The 22,849-nt window shown below is 40.5% G+C and overlaps 1 long non-coding RNA gene across 3 annotated transcripts; it reads left to right on the top strand.

The window, feature by feature from the left end:
* The first annotated feature begins 1,065 nt into the window (after positions 1-1,065).
* Positions 1,066-22,635, top strand: LOC128814495 (uncharacterized). Of its 3 annotated transcripts, XR_008439393.1 has the most exons (5): positions 1,066-1,170; positions 3,679-3,811; positions 12,112-12,303; positions 17,122-17,301; positions 22,016-22,635. It is a non-coding gene; the product is annotated as an uncharacterized LOC128814495 (long non-coding RNA). The 3 variants fall into 3 exon arrangements; XR_008439394.1 differs by lacking the exon at positions 3,679-3,811; XR_008439395.1 differs by lacking the exons at positions 1,066-1,170; positions 3,679-3,811 and adding an exon at positions 7,090-7,861.
* Positions 22,636-22,849: the final 214 nt, after the last annotated feature.

The following is a 22,849-nucleotide window of genomic DNA, read 5'->3' as shown; positions in this document are numbered from 1 at the left end:
TCATATCCAACCTAAACCTGCACTGACACGACTTCAGGCCATTTCCTTGGGTTCTGTCAGGGGTCGCCTGAGAGAAGAGATTGATGCTGCTCCTTGTGAGGAAGCTGCACAATGCGGTCTCCTCTCAGTATCCTCCAGGCTGAACAGAGAAAATAACCTTGGCCACATCTCATATGGCTTCTCCTCCAGACCCTTCACCACCCTCATGGCTCTTCATTGGATACTTTCTAATGGCTTCATGTCTTTATATTGTGGCACCCAAGACTGCCCCCAGCAGCTGAGGTGAGGCTGCCCCAGTGCAGAGCAGGCACAATCCCCTTGCCTGGCTGGCCACGCTGTCCCTGGTACCCCAGGACATGGGTGTTCCTCCTGGCTGCCAGGACACTCATGCTCAACTTGCCATTGACCAGGACCCCGCATTCCCTCTCTCCCTGCAGAGAGGAGGGAAGCACTGACTCCATGAAGGACTGAGTGCTCACACTCCCACATCTTGCACTCCCCAGGCACACCTGTGCACAGGGACACCAGACTGTTCCCGGCATTCAAACCCTGCAGCCAACAGCAGCTCTGCTCCAGGGTTTGCTTAGAAAAAAAAAAAAAAAAAAAAAAAATTACCACCAAGGGCCTTGTTCTGTAACTGTCTCAGAATCCTCCTTGTGCACTAGGCTGCTGTGGGGGGAAAAAATACACATATACATACACATACACATGTATATATACATACACACAGATATATGCACACACACATATATATACACCGATATTACATATAAATGTCTATAATATCAATGTTATATATTTATTATCGGTTCTGTGCCCTGTGGGTGACTCCGGGGGGCGGGGCTAGGCCGCCCCCGGCGCGCGCTCATTGGCCGCGAGGGGCGCGCGGCCCCGCCCCTCCCGCCGGTGGCGCGTGCGCGCGCGCGCGCCCGCGGTTGGAGGGCGGGGCCAGAGGAGGGCGGGGATTGGTTGCCATGGCGGTGACGTCAGAGGGTGCCGGGGACGGGCGGCGGAGACACGGAAAGGTCAAACGGGAGGCGAGGGCAGCGAGCGCGGCGGGGCCGCGGCGGCGGCAGCGGGGCACGGCCGGGCACGGCCGCTCCGGGAAGCTCCGCGGGACCCGCCGGCCGGGCGGCGCAGCCCCTCGGTCCCCGCCGCCTCCCCGCACAGGTACGGCAGGAGCGGCGCTCCGGGGCCGAGCTTGGGGCGGGGGGCAGGCAGCGAGGAGGGTGTCGGGGCTGGGTCGGTGACCGCCTGTTGGAGGACGCCGGGGTGTGGGTGCCGGCCGGCCGTCCCCGGTGGTGGGGGAGTTGGGAGAGGGCTCCCTGCGCTGTGCGGGGTCGGGCGGGAGCCCCGCGCCCTCCCGGTGTTCCTCCCGTGCCGGGGTTCTTCCCCCGCGGAGCCCCGGGGCTGTGACCCCGGCACTGTGACCCCCGTGACCTGCCAACAGAAGTTGGGTTTTTTGGTTTTTGGTTTTTTTTTTTTTTTGTTTTTTTTTTTTTCTCCCTGTGGGCCTTAGGGAGAGCTGCTCCCCGCCCCGGCCCCCAGCTTTGCATAACTTGTCTCCCAGTTGACTGTCCCTCCCTCCCTGCACTTTGCCCTTGCCCGGTGGTCTGTGGCGTGAGGGAGTAAAACTATTCAAGGACTGCGTTTTGTTTCTCTGGGGAAAGAGCTGGCTCACAAACGAGGCAAGCTATCTAATAATATATATATATATATATGTATATTCCTTTTTTCCTCCACAGCAGCCCAGTGTACAAGCAGGATTCTGTAACAGTACAGAACAAGGCCCTTGGGTGTGATTTTTTTTTTTTTTAGCAAACCCTGGAGCAGAGCTGCTGTTAGCATGTAGAGTTTGAATGCCACAGGCAGTCTGTTGTTTTTTCCTGCTGAAAGAATAATTTAGAGGAGCAGCAATGACTCATTAATAGAAAGTATTAGTTGCAGGAAGGCAAAACCAGGTGAAGTTTCTTACTTTACCACAGACTTACTCTGTGACCTTGGTTCAGTCTTTCTGCACCAGTCAGTCCTCTCATTGCCTGTGAATTGGGAATAGCGGTGCCTTCCAAACACGTTCTGTGGATAAACATACTAATGACTGTGAAATGCTTATCTGCTGTAGTAATAAAGGGTAGATGGTGATGCCATTTCTGTCACAGAAGCAGAAAGGCTCCAGGCAGGATGTGAACTGTAGTTGCCACACTTGGATGGAAATAAGAGCTTGCTTAAAAGACATTTAATAACCTGTGATATTGCATGACTTGCACGGTGGTCATCTTATGTTTCATATTTTGATGTAGTGTGTGCTTTCGAAGAGGTGCTATTTCACACTGCAAATACTTTAAGGATGGCTTTTTTTCTCCACTTCTGTTTGGAACAAAGCTGTGTGGTGTCTTCTTCCACTGCTAAGGAAACCCTGTGAATTTCTAATGTAGCAGATTATCCCTGATAGTTGACATCTCTGAACTACATGGTGGTTTTGAAAGGAAATACTGAAGGGAGTGACAATAAGTTCATTATACCTGTAATAAAAGGCAATGTTACTTTAAGGAACAGTATTTTTCCCCTCACCTTATAGGATGCTCTCTGTGGAAAATCAGAATGCTTCCTGTATTTCATAGGTAAAAACCTAAATACAGGACTTCTGAAGCTGAAGGACTTGACTGTCATGGTTCACACACTGCCTGAAGTGCAGCCACTGCAATAACAAATGGAAGCAGCCAAGCAGAGAGCTGGGAGTTGCTGCTGCAAATCCTGACCTGAGTGAAATAAGTTTTCTCTCTTTGCAGTTTTGCTTAATACTGACTTGTGCAGCTAGATTACTCATCTTTTTTTTTCTTTTTTATATATTGTATAAGGATACACCAGGAAGAAGCAATGTTTGCCTCATACATTGGGGATTTTTTGAAAGTAATTCAATATATAGTGTCTCACTTACCTACTCGATTTAAGATCAAACTTCCATAATCAGATTAACATTAAATAAGAAAGCTTTTGTGTTGAAGAGGAGGTAAGCACAACCCAGTTGGGTTTGGTTTGGGTTTTGTGTTTTTTCTCTTTTTTTAATGAACCTGAAAGCTGCTCTGGTAGAATGGCAATTCATTGTTAATTCTTAATATGTAGGTGCCCTGGAAAAATCAAATACCTGGTCTCATAGCTACCCTTAGGCATCTTTAATTTATGCAAGCAGGGCTAACTGAGTAACTACTGTAAGTCTCATTGACCTTAGTAGGTTTGCAGAGGTCATGTTTTAAAACGGGTAAGTTGTGCTTGAACTATTTTCTCAATAAGTATTAGGAGCAAGTGTTTGTTTACACAATTACATGCTTTTTCCAGTTCTCCATTACATTTTCTGTTTTTCTTTAGATTCTTGCTCATCTTAAGGAAAACTCTAATTAGGAAGAAGCACAGGTTTTTGAAAACAAGTTCCTTTTCAAGATCTGGCTATAGCAGAGCAGACGGCAAGGTTTTACAAACAGCCAGAAAGGCCAGTGTTGGGTTCAGAGAAACTTGGCCAGCACAAGCTGAATGTACATGAGTGACATCAGCATTTTCTGAGCCATTTATGCTGTTCACTTGTGCTGGTTCCCAGCAGTACCTTGTGTCTTATGTAAGCTCACACTGTACATCCTGTCCTGCTGTTCTCATGCATGATAATTCACTGGCGTTATCTTACAGGAGGGGTTGAGAGCTGCTGCTTGTCTCAAATGTCTGCATGCAAGTTTCCTATGAGCCAGGAGCATAACAGTGTCCTAGGAGACATCTGAGGAATAACTTGGAGTGAGACACAGCTTGTCCCCTGCTCCTTTTGGTAATAGAGCTGTAACCACTGTGAAGTCATGTGACAGAGGTTTTACTGGACTGAAGCCTTGATCTGTATCATATGTAGATGGACCACTAATGCAGTTTTGATGGCTGGTAATAAAACAGCCATAAAACCCAAAGGACTTCAGTGTCAACAGAAGCCTCAACAATACTAAGCCTGGAAAATAAAGGCTTTTATTACACTGCACACTTCTTATTACAAGGTCTTTGGGAAGAATTGTGTCTTCAGGTACTGATCCTTCAAACTCGTCCTTGCAGTTAGCATTTAATTGTGTCATGAAAGTATTGCCACTTGATGGGTGAAATGGAAACAAACCCTCCATTATAAGCACGAAACCCAAATATTTCTTCTGTTTTTCTTGCTTGCTAAATCTAGCTGAAACTTGCTGGCATAAAATCCTGCAGTAAAGCAATGTGCATCATCTATTTCTAAGTAAACGGAGCACCTTCTTTGAACAGTGTCTAATGTTTCATACTTCAGCTTCTTTTGTTAGTGCTGTAGCAGTGTGAGGGAGCCAAATTCCTGATTACCTGTCTTGGTGAATGTGGTTGTCCTTGTCTGACTCCATGGCTTGTTTGGAGCAGCTGGAAAGTTTCCTTATGAGCACTGATCTGGCACAGCCGCGTACAAGACTCTGAGATTCATAGCTCTGTAGGGGAACCACCTACAGAGGGAAGAAGGGTTGACCTGAAGAAGTGCACCTGGAAAGGAATGCTGATGTTCCCTGTGGAAGTTAACAGAAATCTTTCCTGTGACTTTCCAGAGTGACTTGCCCCATACTGCACAAAACAGTTTTTTGTTGTAGGGGAGAAACAAGAGGAATGCAAGACTTGACAAGGGGACTGGTTATCTAAAAAGGAACAGGTGCAGTCCTCAGACACTGAAAAGCTGAACAGATTCCTTTAAGTAAGCTGTTCTTGCAAGTTTAAGAACATTTATTGGCAAAACATCTAAGAGAAATTTGAAATTATATTTTGAGAAGGAAATTGAGTTATCAGTATTACTTTTATTGACCAAAGATAGGGATGCATGGACTTTTCCTTGTGCTTTTTTAAATTACGGAGGATATGCAAATCTGTTTTAGAACCATATACAGGAGAATAGGCAGCGATGAAGTTGTATTTTAGAAACTTGTAGCAGCTGTAAGAATAAATATTGTAAAAAAAAAAAAAAAAAAAAAAAAAGAAGAAAAGCCAAACAAACTCCCCCCAAAAACCCCAAGCTTCAAAAGTACTTTCACGTGGCACATTCAGGATTCTGTTAATTATATTTTATTGTGTGACAGATACTTATGTAAATATGGAAGTCCACATACATGTTGTCATGAATGGGTAGCTTTTTTAGTAGATGTGGGCAAATAAAATGTGGTCTGGATGCTTAAATCTGCTAAAATATTTACAAGAAGGCTGGCTCTTGGAAAAAATTTCCCACCGGATGCAGTGGGTGTCAGGTCTAAAGGTCAGCAACAGAGAGAGTAAAGAGAAGGATCTTTTTGCATTTATTTTTCTCCACATTTTTCAAACAAGCCTTGTGTAAAGAAGCAGAGAATCTTTCTTTGTTTCTTCCTAAATTTTTGAGTGCTAACAGGCATTTGCAGGTTTGTTCATACTTCAGCTATTTGTTGTGAACTTTTTTTCTTTAAGAGAGGGGAAAAAAATCCCAAAACCCTCAGTGCAGTTAATACATTCATGAACTCTTAGCACGGAAGTTCCTGGTGTAAATCATAAAAGCCAGATGGAGTTTTAAGTGACTGTCATGTACTACTTGGGGAATGAACATTCCTGATACTAATAACAGAGCCAGATTGGAGCTACGTAATTAATCCCAGTGTCCTTTTCAGTGCATGATAAGATTTGGCTACAATAGCCATGGAGTTAATAGAGACAACTGTCAAGTCCTATGAAGCAGTGCATTGTCTACCTAAAATAAAAATACCTGTGTGCTTACTCTGATATGTATTTTCTGGTGATTAGTGCTCAAATTGCCATTTAAATGGGGAAAAAAATGAGTGTGAGTAGTGGCTGACTTTGGCTTGAATCTGTCTCCTGTCTTAAATATGTATGTAAATATATTTATACATATATTTAATATGTATAATTTGTCTGCATTCATGTTATATATATATAAATGCTTTTAAAGCAAAAAATAAGTATATAGGGCTTTTTTGAATGTCACATGGCAAAACCTTTTCTAAATTTGAGTTGAAGTGTAATGCCCGGGGAGCTCCAGGAAACAATCTTACAATGAAGTTTATTCTCTCTATGTAGCAGTGTCCTGAAGGAAATGTGCAGAGAAGTGCCAAAAAAAAAAAAAAAAAGGCTTATGAGATGGCACAAAGTCTGTGTCAGATACAGACAGGAGGAGGAGTGGGCAGATGGCAGTCAGTACAGAACACGTGAATAATCAGATTGAGAACAAGCTGAATAGACTGTCAGTATGCTGGCTGCATGCTGCTGCATTTTGGGTTTGGTGAACGTGCTGGGGATTTTTTCGTTGTGATCAATGTTCATACTCCAGAGAGGTAAAAATCTTCAAGCTAGAAGTATATATGAGGGTGAAGGCATGCCCACCAGAGTCAGGGGAACTTCTGGGATGAGGGAGAAGTTAGTACTTTCAGAACCATCAGGACTGGAAAACATTAAAAAAATCTGTTCAGTTTGTTATAGACTTCATCTGCAAGTTTATTCAAATCTACCTTTGGCATGCATGACATGGAATAATATTAAAATGATTGAAAATCATAGTGCCTGAATCTGTGGGATGATAGATTTGTTTGTTTTTCTGAAAAGGTCTGGAAGGTAGTAAGACTTATTTGTGATAAATTGTTTACATAACTTACTTTATCTAATTTATTGGAAAACTCTTTGGGTAGCTGTCTGGCCTGAGTGTTCATTGCCTGGCTCAGTAGTCTTTTCCATATTATTGGTTGGATGCCCTGTTGGAGCGTGGAATGGAAAGAGCAGGAGGGATGGCTGCACTGATGAATGATTGATCCTGTAACCTCTCGTGCAATGCTAAGGATTATAGAAAAAAAATAAATCCAGAAATAGAACAAAAAAAGCCCTCCTTCCCTTCTGATTCTTACTTGAAAAAGGTTATAATATCAATTTATTATAATAATAATAAGGTATACATATGGAAGAGAGTGTATTGAGATTCATTTGATCAGTAGTAACTTGGTTCTGTTTGTATTTGTTTCAAAATGTTCCTGCTTTTTTTCTTAGGAAGTTCCATAGGCTAGAAGAGTAGGGAACTGGTCTAACTGGAGAATGCCCTACTTCCCAAAAAAGAGACATTCTCTGAGCTGGCATTTCAATGGAAGGATCACAACACACCTTTCAGTTTAAAATTTATTTTGTACAAATAATTTTGCATGCCTGCAGTTATCCTTTAGTAGTACCAGTTTGCTCCTTGTACACTGTCTTAGCATGCCTCAGTCTGAACAACAGCGGTAAAGAGTCTTAACAGCACAAGAAGGTAGAGCAAATGTGGTCTGTGTTTCTGCAGAAGTGAAGGTTAGAAAGATAAAGGGAAAATGATTAAAATATTCACAAGTGCCCTAGATAAGATTGTTTCGTGTCTGAGGGCATGGTGAATCCTGTGGGAATGAGGAAGCTAAAAGGCTATTTAATTCTGATGTTTCACACTGAATCAACATGTTAGATATCAAAGTGGTATTAGTGAAATTTGTAAGAACACGGGCATTTTATGTAAAGAATACAGAAATAAAGTAAGTTAGTCCAAACCAAATCCTTTGCTGTATCCGAGCTATGCAGAGAATGAACATTGGAGGCTTAACGTGAGTATAATAAATCAAACTGCCAGCTGAGCCTCAGAGGGCTTTATTCATGCACTTCATTGTTCTCTCTACAGATACAGCAGGGTTCAGCCAAATGCAGGGCTGCAGATGTTCAGTGTTTCCCAGTGTTCTGAAGGCTGAGCTGGTGTCTGTGCGTTGTCCAAACTGCTCTGTTCACCGCTCCGAGTGGCCGTGCTCTGCCTTTCATGGGGACTTTCACATGCAGAAATCACAGCGTGAGTTTGCACTTTTGGGTGAGTGGGGGGCTGTGTTGTGTACTGTTGATAACTCCCAGGAAAAGCTCAGATTTGTAGCTTCTGGAAAGTGCTTTTTGGCAACAGAAGATGCCCTGCTGACCCTCTGCAGCTTGGCAGAAAATCTTCCTCAGCACATGAGCTTCCAAAGCACCTTTCTCAGGGTACTTCTTGGGCCTGCTGGCACAGAGCAGATTTTTTAGCCTTCACCAAACATCTCCTTTACCTGTATCCTCAGTACCAGGCAAACAAAATAGGCAGACTTAAGGCAGACTTATTAAATAAGATTGAAATGGGCAACAAAAGGAAAATTGTGTTCTAGTTTAACACATGGTGACACATCTGGTTGTTCTTAACTAGAGTTCTAAAGCAGGTCTCTGCTGTTGGGCCTGACAAGACAGTAATAGTCTCTCATTAGTGTTAGCTTTAAGTATTCAAAGTTGAAATTACTCAGTTTTCCATCACATCTTCCTTTCTTTTACCTCATCCTCACTAGGGCTCTGGCTGGAGGTGGGCAGCTTTGTGTTGAAAGAGTTGCTTTTCCATTCTGTGTGTATTCATTTTGCTGGCAGACTGGTCCATGTTTGATATGCATCAGTACTTTAATGAACATGCTTGCAACACGCTCATGATTAGTGTAGTGTGTTTTGTTAATTCCATGTTTTCTGAGAGTATCTTGAGCATTTTATTAGAGACCTCATGTGATGTATTTTTAGCCCTGCTGATGAACTTTAACTAAATCATCTGATTATATACAGATCATGCTTGTAAATAAATATTTTCTCATCTTCTCTCTAGTCTGCTTCTTTTGGTGTTTTGCTTATCTTTAATTATTGTTCAGTAAACTTACCCTGTAAAACTTTAACTTGAGAACAATCAATATTTCACTCACTTGTAGAAGGATAAGTAAACACATTTTTTCCTATCAAATTAGGTTAAGATAAGAAATACTACAGCTAACTAATTTTTAATATTAGTTTGACAGGTGTATACTTTATCCCAGTACAACAAAGGCAGTGTTCAGGAATGTTTTTCTTGGTGGTGATTCTGTGAGCATAACCCTTGGATCTCTCTGTAGGTCAAGGACAAATTTCACACAGCCTTTTGCAGTGGGATAACTAAGCTGTCTGCTGACAGGATCAGGTACTTTCAGGTCACTGGAACATTGGGAATGTTCTGGTATCAGGGCAGCCAATTTTTCTGCAACCTGCCTCTCATCTGTTCTGAATATATCAAGGGAGTATTTCAAGGAAATGCTAAGGAAGGTGAAGGTGACTTCTTGGGCTTTATGAAGATTGGTGTGCATATCTCTAGCTGAACAGGACTTGAAGTGTTCAGACTTGAGTCAGCTGTGATACAAGACAGATTCTTTAACAAGGAAATCTGTGATATTTTCTTAAACTACTCATCTGTCCATTTTGACTCCCTTTCTTTTTTTGATTACTCTAACTTGAAAAAAGAGTTGTCATATCTGATCCAATGCTTTTAATATTATTAATTACAAAGTAAATGTAGTAGTTGTTATCCTCAGATATAATGTGATTAGGCATGATTGTTTGGTCTTGCATTCTTCATTTGATTTCAGCTTGCATGACTGCTTTGAGTTCAGAAACCTAATTAAAATTTTATGATGAGTTTTTTGCTTTGAATATGGTGACTGAATGACTTGTCTTGATAAACACACTAGTTAGATCAGGGTCTGCTAAGCTGATGTTTCAGTTAAGAGTCAGGTTATGCCAAATATTAACTAGAAGCAGTAAAATCTCATCTAAGTATAATGAATCTGTGTACTTAAACATTCCTTGGTTGTAACAAACTGATGGAAGCTGTGATTCTGTATGTTAATGTGAAGTTGCATATTGCAAGATCAGGGAGAAGTCTGTTTGTTGCTCTTTCTTGCACAACACAAACTTCAGTATGATGTTCTTTCTTGTTGTAATTAATTATACCTGACTTCTTGCTTATATAGAAATTAAGAAACAAGACCTTTATTTGCACAGCTTGAATTGCTGTAATGTGTAATACTACTTTTAAATTTCTCCTGAGAGTATCGGACATCCCAGTAAAACAAAACCTCTGCTGCAATTTTCAAAGCCTGTTAATATTTTTTTTGGGGGCGGGGGGTGGGGAGAAGGGGTAACTTTTTCTTAAGTTGCCTGCTTTAAATGAAGTGACTACTAGTTTTTTGTCAGTTTACTGGTACACTACAAATATATTTCTTAATAGTTTAGACAGTTTATAATCTGCTGGTAGCTTGAACTATGTGGCTGTTTGCTTCAGTCATTTATTCCCCCTCTGTAGAATCAAGTTATTTTAGCTGTCTGGTTAATCTTTGCACAGATGGGACTTGCACATCATTGGAGGCTGAAGCACTGTGGTGTGGTACAGGCTATTGATAACTCTGTGGTGTTTCCTGTCTTTCAAGCTACTGGTTTAAATTGTAAAATATAATTAGTTTGAGGTGTTGTACTTTTAAGTAATATTTTACTAAGTTGGTGTTTGCAAGATTAAATACTAGCTTTTACTTGCGTACAGAGCTTGACAGATTTTGCCAACTGTGATTCTCTGTTTCTTGCGTTTAAGTGGAGCCTAAGGCAGCTGACTATGGCTTTGTGCAAGAGTGGTGAGTTTTGGTGCTTGAGGTTATTGTACACAAATGACTGGAAGCCTGTGTTTGCAGCATTTCTTTAAGTGTGCATTTGTAGGTCCCATTGTACAGGTTAACTTTTAGCAATTTTCACAAAACCTACTTGTTTTAGAAATGCTGCTGCTGATGCTTTTTGCTCTAGCACCAGCTATATTTGAATGCTTCACATTGAAAGAAAGTTACAAACTGCACATGAAATTTATTTTTTTTAATGGAATTAATTGCTCAGAGGAATTTTTTTGATATTTTACAGCATTTTTGTCGAGCTAATATGGTCTTAGCTCTTTCAACAGGTGAAGTAAGTCTTAAGGACTGTTGCATCCTTGCACTTTAAACCTCTTCCAGGGGACATTGTCTGGTTCATGAACTGATTATGGCAGGATTCCTATGAAGAGCCATATGTTTGTTTATTTTTCTATTTTTGTAAATATTTTTCATATGCAGGGGGCAGTTTTAATTTTTTTTGGCTGATTTGTTATGGTTGATGCCTAGCTTTAATGAGCATTATTTCAGACTCTTATATATAAAATAAAATCTTTATTGCAGAAAGTCCAGATTTAAGGACATTTTTGTGTGGGAGCTCTACTCTGGGGCTTGGCTTGCATCACTAATGTTAATTCTGCAGAGCTGTACACTTGACCTAATGAAATAACTGATGCTCATGTGTAAGCAGCATGTGTGTCATTTCCAGTCAGTGAAGGAGGTTAGAACCACATCCTTGGGTGGAGGTTTTCACGGATGTTTTTTGGGAATATTTGTATTCAGCAACGTGTGTAATACCAGCAAAGTCTTCAAGGGAATTTTTGCCTAAGGTGCTTTAAGATACTTCTGACTACTCAGAAAGGCTTTTGTTTATTCTTGTGTTCTTTTGGTTTGCCTTGGCCTCCCCAGGGGCTGGGTGCTTTCAGGACTAACCTGCACTGTATCAAGTACTGGCAAGTGGGGCATTGGGAACAGAAAACAGACTTGGGATTCCATCCAGCATTTAGGAAAAGTGATTGCTGTGGAATTGCTCAGCTGATTTCCATGAAGGTGGAGTCTGCTGACTGTGTTTGGCACAGAAGCCTGTGGGAAGAGCTCCATGTTAATGTGCAGTGTTAACAAAAGAGGCTGAAGGACAGTGTTCAGACTTGCAGTGGGGGTGAACTTCGATGCGGAGAGTGAAAAGCAACCTGATGTTCCTTTGGTGATTTTTTTGTTTTTCAGATGTCAGGTTCCACTTGCAAGTCAGGGAAGTATTAAAGCTGCATCTAAATGGTTGCAAAGTTAATACTACCTTTAAGGAAGTGTGGTTTTGCCAAATTAATTTTTTGTTTACTCTTTTCTGAGATCTGCATCTTGATCACATTACTGTTCCCCACTCAAAATGTTGATACCAAATGTCTTAAGTATTATTGTCTCTGTAGGGAGCCAGGGAAAGGAAGGTTCTGTTGTGGTTAAACAATTCACCTATCTTGGTTTAGCACTGCAATGCCACCAAAACAAGCAGTCCTGGCCCATGCAGTACCTTCCTGTCTGCTCTCCAGTGATTGAAATCATCTGCCTGCTGCAGAAAACTCACCGTTTTTCCTCTATTTTTTCCCAGGATTATTTTGTAGCTAATATAGTGGTTGTCCAAGAAAATTGCATCATGAAATCCAAAAAGTCCTGCAGTGGTAGAGGAAGTAGGAATCCGTCAGCTGGAAGACAGAGAACATGACTACCCTTCTGTCACAGTGCTTTTGCCATGTTCAATTTAAACCATCCTGAAAGTGTACCAGTAGTCGGGCTCCGTGGTGTGAGTATTCTTTTCATGGTTTTGGAACAGTCATTGTGCAACAGCCTCCCTCATTAAGATATTTATAAAGCAATACTAAGTTGCATTAATGATGTCCTTGTTGCGCAGTTGTTTTCTGTTTGAGGTACGACACAAAATTCAGCTGCACGTAGTTGTTATATTCTTGAATTACTCTGTATTTTGCAGAGCTAATAAAAATTGCTTCAAGATTAACTTGAGAACAACTGTGTGTTGTTGTCCCCAGAATGCCTGTCACTGTAGGCTGGGTACTGGCATTCTTTGCTGCTGATCCTGCTGAACACGCAAGTCATGTTTTGGAAGAATCAGAATAGAAGCATGTGCTTCTAGACTTCACCAATGGGTTTGGTTTATGGATATTTAGACCTTAGGCAGGATTAGAGCCTGTTCTGAAGTGAGATACCCTGGGGTACATGTAGTTTAAATATTGTCTTCAGCACAACCTGTGGTTTCGCAGATCTCCTCCCGTTGCAGTACACTACCCACTAATGTGGGCAGAGGGTTGGGGTTTGTGTTTTTTTTAGAGGACTGCTTTAGTTAGTTAACCAAAAGGTATGAAAAGCATCAGTCAACGAAAGGAAGAGAGTTCATTTTAGCTACTAATCTTGATAAAATTGAGTAGCTTTCATTGTTAGTTTGAAACTTGATGACAGTGTGGGAATTTCAGATTTGCTGCACCAGAAGTACCCAAACCCCTGGATTTTAATATCAGGTAATGATGTAGGTTTCCCCTTCACCAAACTATTTAGTTGGTTGCATTGAATTGTTGCTTAAACTGCACTGTTGTGGGAATGAGTTGTAGGAACCAGTCCTTCTACTCCTGAGTTACTTCTAAACTGTTTGTTTACTGTAAATGGCTTAATTTTGATTATTACAGAGGCCCTTCACTTTTAGGGCTGAAAAATAGGTTGGGTCATACTGTCCATCTTCAGTATTTAGTTTATGATGGTTTGAGAAGTTGTATTCAGTACTGGGAGGAAACAAAAATGAGATCTGGGGAAAAAAAATTGGAGTCTGAAAATCAGTAGTCAGTCCTTAAATGTAAGGCATCCCTGTGTACTGCTTCAGAGTAACATTTAAAAAGTTTTCATGTTCAAAATAGTGTATTGTAGGAAACAGTCTGCTGCCTTTTTCAATTTTGAGGGAGTCCTTGCATGCAAGCTAAGTAAAAATATCTTTCATATTGCTTGTTATTTAATACACTGACATAAAATTATAATCTTGAAGGGTTCTTTTTCTGGAAGAACATTGAGTCATCTACAGAAGTGACCATGGGATAGTGTTTGGCAGCATATTCAAATACAGTAGGCTTAGCAACTTCTATATTCTCTGTAATCTATTTTTTAAAATATTTGGCTTCACCTAATAAAAACGGTGTTAACATCAACTGTTTGTGATTTCAGAACTGTTGGACATGCTGGCAGTGGAATCTATTGATAACACCTGGTTATTTATAGGAAAGACTGCACTGATGTAATCTGTGGATCGTTAGTTCTATATCCAATATTGACTTCATTATGTCTGAGAACAATTATATAAACAAGGCTATAATTGCTGGAAGCATATCACAGGAATTAATGAGATTGTGGAGTTGCAGGTGTAATGGTCAGAAAAAGCTTCTGGGAGTCTCTGGTCCAATCAATCATTCAAAGCAGAGATAGAAGTAGCACTGGGTGAGATAAGTCATGGCTTTGACCTCTGAAGCTGTGAAAACCCTCAAGAGCAGCAAACCCATGGCCTCCATGTGAAACCTGTGCCTGCTTTTCACCACCCTCCTAGTGAAAAAGATTGTCATTGTGTCCAACCTGAGTATTCCATGGTGCCTTTTGTGGCCATTGCTCTTCCTTATCCTGTCTGCCAGGGCTGAGGGTGTTTGTCTGCACTATCTTTACCGCTCCCATCTTGGTGTAGCTGTAGACAGCTCTCAGAAGGTCCCATTGTTCTGTGTGCCAGAGAAAACAGGCCCATCTCCCTCTGCCTCTCCCTGTGGACAATGCCCCTGAGGCCCTTGACTACCTGGGTACCCATGTTTGGACCCTCCTTGGTTCCTCAGGCTCCTACTAGAGTGGGGTCCCCACCTGGGCACCAGATGTGTGCACAGTGGCCTTGCCAGTGTCTGGCCAGGCAGGGATCACGCCCTTCCCGCTGGCTCTTGTTCCCTCTGGTGTCTGCCCCAGCACCTGGGCCCTTTCCTACAGGGCTGGTGCTGTGCCATCCCTCCTCAGCCTGTGCTGGGGGGTATGGGGTTCGTCTGGCCTGGGGCACAGCTTTGCTTTCCTGCCCTGGGCCTGATGAGGTTTGGTTTGGCCCCATTCTTGGGCTTATCTGTGTATGTTTGTTTGTGGAAGTACTGCCTTTCCCTGTGTGATCCCTCTCTTCCCTGCTTCCCTCCACTTTCTGATCCCTTGCCAATTTGCTGAGGGTGTGCTCTGCCCAGCTTCCTGGGTGCTGGTGAGTGTTTGCAGCTCTGGGATGGCCCCTGGAGTCCTACCTGGCCGAGTTGCAGCTGGGTGTTCAGCTGCTGGTTGCAGCTGTGTGATCCAGAGATCTGGCCAGTTTTCCAGGCCTGCTTCCCTTCTGTTCATGGAGCTCTAGGCACCTCAGACGCCAGGTGAGTCTGTGGTGGGAGACCTGTCCTGAAAGTTGTCCTGAAGTCAAAGAATGTTCTCTGGGCCATTCAACTTTCATTGGAGCCCCCCCAGGAGTTGGCTCTGCCTTTGATAAATATTTTTTAACTCCTTAAGTTAATTAATTTCATCCACGCTTTTTCCACGTTCCTTCCAGAAGGTGATGGGACTCTATTGTTTTGAATTGTCAGGCACAAGGATGGTGAGACCCTCCTGTGAATGCCATAATGCTTTAGTAGGTGACAACACTCACAGACACATGGTTTGATTCATCGGGTGTCCTGCGCAGGGCCAGGTGTTGGACTCCATGATCCTGATGGGTCCCTTCCAAATCAGGATATTCTATGATTCAATGAATCTTGGTGTAATGCTGCATAGAATATTGAAAAAAACCCAACTAATTTAGTAGTTGGTAAGCAAAATTTTTAACAGTCAGTATGAAAATCAAAAATTATTTCATTATTTAGGAAAAAAAATTCCTACTAGAAGTTACTTCTGTCTTCTTCAAAAAGTTGTATGCCTCGTATTGTATTAGTCCAGTAACTAAATTTCAACTCTTACGTTGTTCCAAGTAGGGAAACATAACTCAAATTTATCTGGAAAATTTACAAACTAGGAAAGTCTATTTTAATTCTTGTTTGTTTTAAATTATTGAAGGAGGTAGCTTGATTCTGGAGGAGATGGTGTTTGAGAGGCTCTGAAAGCAGTAATTTTCCAAGCCTATTTGTCAGATCTGATGTAAGATTGATTCTATAATATGGAGTTAATGTTTTCAAAATGAGCTGCTTGGCCAGAGCACTGTGTCTGGTTCCAATTACCGTCAGTAAATCCTGAAAATTATTTTCTGAGAAGGACTTGGTGAAATCTGCATTTTAAATAGAGATAATCAGTATGAAAGTAGTTGAAAGGAGATTTGTAATATTTCATGCTGCATGGTTTTGGTTTTATTTTTGAGATTGTTGATTCTGAAGTGGATGCCATGTCTGTGCTGTTCTGGCGTGCACTGTTTCCTGTGTGGAAGCAGGATTACGAGTATGCTTAAAAGAATGGATCTCCTGAGTATTATTGCAAAACAAATAATTGACTTTCTTAAAAAAAAACCCAAAAACTTCTGCATAAGAACAAAGATGTTTTGTAAATCCAAGTGCTGTGCAAGTTTGTAACTTGCATGCTTGCTGGGTTGAGCTTATTTTCTTTGAAGTAATTTTAAAAAGTGTATATGCTCTGGGAGCAAGGTTAGGATTGATACCAGTGTATAGATTGCTTCTCAGTCTGATATCCTTCAGGATAACTGCAGTGGAGCACTTGAGCCCTCTTTATGCAGCAGGGAAAATAGGTGGTTGTGACACTGTACTTTCAGCAGGATCTACAGGCTGCAGCAGCAGCCTCCAGACTCTGCTTTCAAAATTCAGTGTGATGATGCCAGGACTTCTCATATTTGCAACTGTACTCATTTGGAAGGATTGGAATACATTCAGAGAGGATTATCCTTAAAATGGGAACATTCCGTGTGGATCTCTTGGTGGCCTGGCCCTTACCAGCTTCTGCAGCAATTTAGTAATTGCTGCAGACTTAGTTGTTGCACCCTACTGTTAGCAGTCTGTCCAAATGTGCCCTTGTTCAGCAAGGTAAGCAAAGGGACTTTGAATGTCTGCTTGCAGTTCTCTGCTTGTTCCCTCACAGTGTTACAGAGAACTATTGTTGGCAGCTGATACACCAGAGAATTATAATTGCAAATGTGAGTGAAAAGCCATTAAGTGAAGGAGTGTGCTAAATGTGTCATTAATTGGAGTCTGTCACACCAGACTCAATTGATATCCACTCAGAAGAACCCCCAAACAACCAACAACCTACTTAACAAATGACATACTTATATAGATTTTTTTGTTTCTGTCTTTTTAGGGAGGTTTTTCCATCCATGCTCGGCCATGTTTGAGTCAGCAGGTGCAGAGGACTTCAGTAGTGAAGATTATTACAAATAATTCAATCTTTACCATTCCTGATATTTAGGTTTTTTTTTTTTCTTAGAGGGCACTGCAATGAACATCTATTAGGTGTATTCTTAATTTCTATTTCTTGTCAAGTTTAAGGATTCTTTTTGTCCTTGTGCTTCTGTCTTCCACTCTCTTAGAGCAATCAGATCACTGGTATGAACTTTTTTGTGTTTTTTCAGATTTGAGGATATTCTGAATGTTATGCTCTAAAGATGCCTTTAAAATGAAAGAGCCCCATTTTACAGGCAGTTTTATCATCTTGGATCAGTGAGATTGCTTACCTTGGAAGAAGAAAAGACACATTATGGACCCATATCAGCAGTTGGAAGACTCTTGAGTATAACATGGAGATATATCAGGTAGAGGGAGCTGTGATTTGTTTTAACAGTTTATTATTAAATATCTACAATAATCTGTCCCACATTGAGCCAATCTAGTTTCCCTGTAGATCTTTACCAGGAATGAGGCAAAAGTTCCTTTCCTTTAAGAGGGACCAAAGGAGGTAAATAGCTGAAACTATGAAATTAGAACTATGGCATGGGTAGCAGTATAATGTCAAACCTACTCAGGTTGTATAATAAAAATTCCTTGCTGACACTGAGAAAGGAATACTTCAATGAAAACTTGAGGGAAAGGATGGAATCTTAATGTGAAATCTGGCCTAATACATTCAGAGTATTCCTATTTCTCCTCTAATTTTGTAGTTCTGGTTGTTAGGTTTCTCTTGTGCATTGGGGTGAGGCTGTCCTGCTGGAAAATGTTAAAATCTAGAAAGTGAAAATAACAGTGCATGTTGCTGTATGTCACATAGCAATATAAACAGCTGGATGACTGTGTACTGAGGAAGAGAAATACAAGTGAGGGGGGTAATACTGTTTCTTCTGTTTTCTGTTCTTGATTGCAGGTTAACCTTCTGGTTGGGATTTTATGAGGATAATTCATTATGATAACTTTTTAGTGTGGTAGATGAGTGTTAAATTTTTTTAGCTAATTTTTAAAGCAAAATGACCTTAAATTAGCCACTTCCTACCTCCGGTGGTGTCTGTGGAGATTACCAGTTACTGCAGAACTTCCCTGAAATAAAGACTTAATTGGCCTGAATGACATATTGGGTATGGTACTCCACCCCATGGAGACCCAGGATGCTGTTCCATAAATAAACATATGGTTTCTTTAGGCTGAGCTGTGTTGGTCAGCCAGAGGAATATGAGACTCTGGTGGGGAAGAAGGGAGTATGTAACTGCTGCCATCATTCTTAGGCAGTGCACACTAAATTTATGACTTTCGAACTTTGTTCAAACTTAAGATGTGGGGTAATCTTGAATCAGGATCTGAACTTTGTGTCTCACACCATTATCCTTTTTCAGTAGTCTGTCCTCCTTAGAACTCCTTTTGTCAGATAAAAATAATTAATTTACCACACAGACTTCTCGTTGTTTGTTTTACTGAAATAATTACATATGGTGTATGCATCCAGCCCTCACTGAAATTCCATCTGATGTGTGCTAGTAACATTCTACTTTCATGCTTTCCCAGACATTTTTAACATACAAAGATACTTTTTCCTCTTTCTTTACAATTGGTAATGTTGGATTCAGTCTTTCATTGTGTTAGAATTCATGTCCCAGTTTAAAAGGTCTTTCTCCCTCTTGTGCTGAATTTATTAGTTGCACTGTGTAAGTATTAGTGATCAAAAGAAGCTGAAAAGGTTTTTCTGAAAATGCACAGGAAATGCAGTGTTAAAACTACTACAGTGTTCACTTCCTACTTCACCGTAATTCCTCATGATGTGTATTGTTAACTTGTAGTGCTACAGTGAACTGTGTGGGTGTTAGAAGTTCACTGCAGTTCACAGTGGAAGCTCTTGATTTCCACTGTGAAGTTCTTCCTACTGTATTTCAATTTGTGTGCAGTTCAACGATCCCTTTAATAGTTAGGTTTTAATGTTTAATTCTCAGTTCTCTTCAGGTTAATATGCATCACTTCAAAAAAAACAAAAACCTTCATGGCAACAGTGAACATCTGTCTGCCTCTGTCATTTCTCATCACTCTGTGCTTGCATCAGGCATCTGAGGCTAAATTGCTTTGACTGACAGATGTACTGACTGACAAGATCTTGGCTCCAAACACAGAAGCATGCACACACAGACAGGCTCCTTGGGCTCCATTCACATTTCAATATTTTTATGTGGCGACTGAGGTCCCAAATACAATGAGTTTCACTGGTGATTGTGGTTGTCGAGTGAGGAAGTTTAAGATGTGGGGGAAGAGAAGGAGGAAGCTCTTTGGCTGTTTGCTTCCTCACCCTCTTCCTTTCTTCTTTCTCCTCCTTCCTGTCTTGCCAGACTTTTTGCTCAAGGTGTTCATGTAAGGTAGAATAGAAGTTCAGTGTGACTGGTAAATTAATGATGTAGGCTTGGGAAAATTGCAGTAAGTCTTGGTGATCTGCATGGCTTTGATTTGGAATGGGTGAATGAACACAAACAGTACTGTAATGGTGTCTCTTCTAAATCCTGACTTTTCCATGAGGGAAATCCCATGAGGGTTTTTTTTCAAGTCATGCATATTGACCAGAAGAGAATTGAGAATTAAACATTAAATCCTAACTCTTAAAGGGATTCTTGAACTGCAGACAAATCTAAATACAGTAGGAAGAACTTCACAATGGAAGTCAACAGCCAGCATTCACAAATTTTCTGGTAGTTAAATAAGGATTTTAATTTTTTTTGTTGTTTTTATTCTGGGGTATTGACAGCTGAAGAACAGTTCCTAGGCGGGTGATCTTATGTTGCTGTTAATAACAAAGAGGTAAATTTCAGGTGTCAGAAGGACTTAATGTATAATTGAAGATCTGCATCATTCCTTGTGTTCTCAGCATGTGGAGTTAGGAGGGGACTGCACACTTCAAATGGTGTCTTTTATTAGTGTTCTCAAGAGAAACAGTTAAAGGCATTAACAGAAGCCAGCAGCCAATGTTCTTCAGCTTGTGATATTAGCAAAAATCCTGGTTATTTTCAGAGCTTTTAGTCTTTACAAAAACAAGAGGGCTATGCCATTAAGGAAAATCGGAGTATGCTCTCTACTTTTTTGTTTTAAAAGAAGAAAGTGGTTGGGAAAATAGCTGACGAGGCTTCTTAATGAATGTATGGTTTCAGTTTTGACTGAACTTTTCTAGAAATTGGTGTCTTTCAAGCATGTAGTTGTACTGTCAACTGTAATGCCTCTGCCTTTTTCAACACTTATGTTTGGAAATGAAAATTGTAATTCCTTTTATACAAATATAATTACTTTGTAAGATGTTATGCAGGTACTTATAGTTGATAGTGAATCCAATAAAGCAGCAAGCAATGTCATTGTCATGTAGATGGCAGTTTTGTGATGATGTATATGGTAAAACAAAACAAGGTTGTGGAGAGTTTGTTCTCTTTGGGCAGGTAACATTGTAGTAACCTTCATTATTCCTTAAGTAGTGTTCAAGAAAGCAGCCAAAGAAATGGCTCATTGCAACTTAATGCTCAGCAGCCTAATTAGTCAAATACCATGTGCCTACCTCTGCATGAAATAGCCTATTTCTTTCCAATGTAAAATAGGAATTTTCAGCTTCGGAACAGCCTGAAGAGGCCTTTGTTGCAAATGACCACTGGCTTTTTAGTTATTTATTCTCAAAAATAATGAAGGTCAGCATGGTATCCATAGTGACTGCATGCCACTTCCTCGTTAATCTTGGCATGCTGCTGTAATAACAAAATTCGCTTACTAGTAACAATTTCTTGTGTTGCAGAGGGAAACCTTTCTTTGAAAGCTGGATATGACTGGGTTTCTGTAACTTGAGAAATCTTGAATATAGTAGTTTTTCTTCAGTTTTAAACTCCTTGTCATAATTTCTGGTTGTATGAGTTGCTGTGGAGAACAAGTAGAGAACAAGCAACCTTGAATTGATGAAGTTTATGTATAAATCTGGCACTGGAAAACTTGTGACTTGAAAAATTATTTTCATTTGAAAGTGATAAGGACTGCTAAATGGGGAATATATCATTCTGCTTGCAGCTCTGTTAGTGGGAGGAAGGCATTCTGCTATAAACTTACAAAATTAAGGCTTCTGAGTAGTATGTGAATATGATCAAGCCAGAATGGTTGAATGCTCCCAATTCCATGGTGTGAAATCAGGGTATTAGGAGAAGGTACAACAACAACCAGCTGAGTGAAATGCTTTTAGTAAAATACTTTGGTGTAATGTACACTATTTCCTCTATGAGTATTATACAATGTAAATACTAAATTTTAATATTATAAAGGTTTTTTTAACTCAGAGAAAAAAATTGTTGCAGAATCGAATGCAAGTGTTGTGGGAGTTTTGATAGGAACTTGAAGATGGGGAGTGAAATGGTTCCATCCTGAGGTTGCTTTCCCTCTCACCCTGTCCCCCTCCTTTAATGCTTACCCAAAGAGAGTAGGTTTGGTTTGGGTTTATTTTAATCATTTGGTTGTAATAGAGCTTTAAACTGATCAGGCAGAATTCTGATCTTGAGAGTAAATATTTTCAGAATTCTGTCTAGTTTCTGTTTCTGGTATTTCTTCATTAAGAACATGGCTTGGTTTTGCTTCTGTCTTTAATTTTGCATAGAGCTGTATTTAAAACCATAAATATTAATGAGAAAATAGCCATTTTCAAATTAATGGGAAAGTTCAAAGTGGAAGTCTGTTTTTGAGAGCTCCTGGAATAAGCCTATAGGGAAGTAAAGTCAATGTATCTTTAAAATAATAATTATTTTATGTATATTTTAAGTGTATAAATGAAATATATATTTATAAATAAATATAAAGTAATATATAAATAAGAATGAACATATTTAAATCTAGAGAAATCCCAACATGTATATTGAAATTGAGAATTTTTCATCTAGTTGCTACATTTAGAAATGTTAATTTAATGTAAGTTGTGTGTGAATCTAAAACTATTTTTGCTACTGAATATAAAAACATGTTTTCTTCAATATTAGCTGCACAGTAATTGGCTGGAATGCTACAGAAGCTAGTCTTAAATCCTTTCTTTTTTTTTTTTTCCTCTCCTAGAGGTGACCAGCTGCCCTGCACCAAGGCCTAGCAGTGATGTATCGTAGTCTGTTGCTGTAAACATCCCCGACTGGAAGCTGTACCAGCTCCAGCTTTCAGTCAGATGTTTGCTGCACCTGGCTATGCTTGGACAACAGCAGAAGGAGAAGCTGTCATGAATGCATTTGTGCATTTATATTTGTCGAGCAGTGTTTCTACAGACAGAGATGAATTGCCTCCCTGTGAATTACTTGGGCTGGTAGGTGTGATCTCCTGAAATCTGATCTGAAATGGAGATCCAAAGCTGGTGCACGCGTTGCTCAAAGCCGAGCTCTTTGCTGCTTTGTGTTATAACTACAGGATTAGGCTTCCTTGGAATGACAAGTGCTGGTGAACTTCTACAGTTACCATGAACTCTTCATTGCTTTATCAGTGGTCTGTTTTAGCAGCTTCTGTTACTCAGGGCTGTGAAGAAAAATTATTATCAATGCTATCCAATAACTAGCAGGCCTCATATCTGCTGCGCCTTGCTTTTTGTTGTTTTCTCCGGAATTCTGTATTCCGAGTCTCCTTGTGAGAAGGTTGTGTTCCTAATTGTTAGCTGGGCATAACCCAAGACCAAAATAAAGGTTAAAAACATATCACCCAGTCTGTTTTTGCTGTTATTCCAATCCACAGTGTATGGCCTCGTCTGTGGTGTGGTTTGTGCTGTGCCCACCTGTCATGATTGGACACTGGCGCAATGCCAGCGTCCCCATGAAAATGCACCTTCCCCAAATAAATGTTGTGAGATGTTATCAGGAACGGAGCAGAGCAGGCCCAAGCTTAATAACAAATGAAAAAAACTTTATTAAA

The sequence above is a fragment of the Vidua macroura genome, chromosome 1, assembly GCF_024509145.1.
Source record: "Vidua macroura isolate BioBank_ID:100142 chromosome 1, ASM2450914v1, whole genome shotgun sequence".
NCBI classification, from domain to species: domain Eukaryota; kingdom Metazoa; phylum Chordata; class Aves; order Passeriformes; family Viduidae; genus Vidua; species Vidua macroura.
Note: the sequence above shows the minus strand (reverse complement) of the source record. Positions and strands in the feature narration are given on the sequence as shown.